Source organism: Phoca vitulina, unplaced genomic scaffold (genome assembly GCF_004348235.1).
Source record: "Phoca vitulina isolate PV1807 unplaced genomic scaffold, GSC_HSeal_1.0 scaffold8, whole genome shotgun sequence".
Classification (NCBI taxonomy): Eukaryota; Metazoa; Chordata; class Mammalia; order Carnivora; family Phocidae; genus Phoca; species Phoca vitulina.
Genome location: NW_022589711.1, coordinates 28233547 through 28235827, shown reverse-complemented (window position 1 = coordinate 28235827; position 2281 = coordinate 28233547). Strand labels below are relative to the sequence as shown.

The 2281-nt window shown below is 36.4% G+C and overlaps 1 pseudogene; it reads left to right on the top strand.

Annotated features, from left to right (window-relative positions):
* Positions 1 to 1634: 1634 nt before the first annotated feature.
* LOC116633656 lies at positions 1635 to 2028 on the top strand (annotated as a pseudogene).
* Positions 2029 to 2281: the final 253 nt, after the last annotated feature.

Here is a 2281-nt window from a genome sequence, read left to right as displayed (position 1 = left end):
ACATAGAGTGATATACAGAAAATATATATCAGGAAGACTTAACAATTGAAAATGTATATGCATCTAATAATAGAAGCTCACCTGAATCAAAAATTGACAACATAGGGAGAGAAATTTAAAAAAATCTGCAGTTACAGTAGAAGATTGTAACATGTTGTGGAGCAGTAGAGAAAAACTTTTATGTTTTTGCCCAGTTAGGGCTCTGTGAACAAACTCTACTGAAATTTGGAATTTTAGCTAAAAGAATAAGCCTTGGAAGATAATTTAAGACTAATTAGATAGACAACTCCAGAGAGATTTACCTCTATGGGTGCATGTGTTTATATTTCAAGTGGTGGTCAGAGCTATGACCACAAGAGACAACACTAGGTTATAAAGCTGGAGTTTATATGGGTTTACCCTGTTTTTCTAATTCATCACTTTGTTCATGCCTTTAAGTAAATGTGATTAATAGCAAAGAGACCCTTACCTACTCTACTTAAAGTGGCTGCTAAAAATGGAAATGTTTTTATTTTCTATTTGCAATAAATATTTTAGTATAACTTCAGAAGTAATGTGACATCATTAGGTCAAACAATGAGGATGGTAATTATCAATGAAGTGTGAGATACTAAAAAATGGACAAAAGATTTTACTGCAGTACAAATACAGAACAGATATTTAATAATAAAAATTTGTTAAGGGGAGCCTGGATGGCTCAGTCGTTAAGCATCTGCCTTTAGCTCAGGTCATGATCTCAGGGTCCTGGGATCGAGCCCCATGTGGGGCTCTCTGCTGAGCAGGGAGCCTGCGTCTCCCTCTCCTACTTCCCCTGCTTCCTGCTTGTGTTCCCTCTCTTGCTGTCTCTCTCTCTGTCAAATAAATAAATAAAATCTTTTAAAAAATTAAATAAATAAATAAATAAAAATTTGTTAAAAAGGAGGAATCTAAAGAAATTTTTGGATTCATTTAGTAACTAAATAGATGATGCATGTGCTTGGTGTACATATATTTATTATTTGCTTATGAACAAAGACTATTTTCTATGAATCATTAAGAGGATGCTACACAAATGGATTCAAGTCATATGATTACCGAAATGGAAGTCTGAGTAGCTGAAGTTTACAAGGACTACCATAAGAATGGGGAATATTAATAGGAGCCTGAATGCCTAGAGATATTTAGAACATTGACCAAAGATATTCTAAAAATCTTTGAATTAGGGGTACCTGAGTGGCTCAGTCATTAAGCATCTGCCTTCAGCTCAGGTCATGATCCCAGGATCCTGGGATCAAACCCCACATCTGGCTCCCTCCTTGGCAGGAAGCCTGCTTCTCCCTCTCCCACTCCCCTTGCTTGTGGTCCTTCTCTCACTGTGTCTTTCTCTGTAAAATAAATAAATAAAATATTTTAAAAAATCTTTGAATTAGCCTATATTCTTCCTTAGTGCTTGGTAAGCTCCATCTGCATCTTATATTGCATACTAAATACAAAGTTTCTATCATAGGATTAGATTTCTGGGAAAGTCAGTCATTTAAAATATTGCCATAAATGAAAAAATAAGCAAAAGAAACCTCTTAGGAGTCATGAAAATGAAATGTACAAGCACTGCTATTTTGAACCGTAGGAGACCTTTCCAACCAGGGTCCAGCAGAATGGCTCCTGCGAAGAAGGGTGGCGAGAAGAAGAAGGGCCATTCTGCCATCAACGAAGTAGTGACCAGAGAATACACCATCAACATTCACAAGCACATCCATGGAATGGGTTTCAAGAAGTGTGCCTCTTGGGCCCTCAAAGAGACCCGGAAATTTGCCATGAAGGAGATGAGAACTCAGATGTGCACATTGACACCAGGCTCAACAAAACTGTCTGGGCCAAAGGAATAAGGAATGTTCCATATTGTATCCATGTGTGGTTGTCCAGAAAACATAATGAGGATGAAGATCACCAAACAAGCTCTACACGTTGGTTACCTATGTACCTGTCACCCCTTTCAAAAATCTACAGACAGTTAATGTGGATGATAACTATTTGCTGATTGTCAAATAAAGGTATAAAACAAACAAACAAACAAAATAAACCATAGGAGAAACTTATAAATCAACTGCTACTAATTATAAACTTGTGTGTATATATTTAAAGCCAACAAATCGAAAGGATGTTCAACTGAGGTGAAGAAATCAAATTGAGGTCAGAAAAACTAAACAAACACACTTTGCTATCAGAAGACATTTATAATTAGTATAAAAAGAACTATTACCCAACAAAAGCGTCTGAAGGTATCAAGCAGAAAGGACTCAAG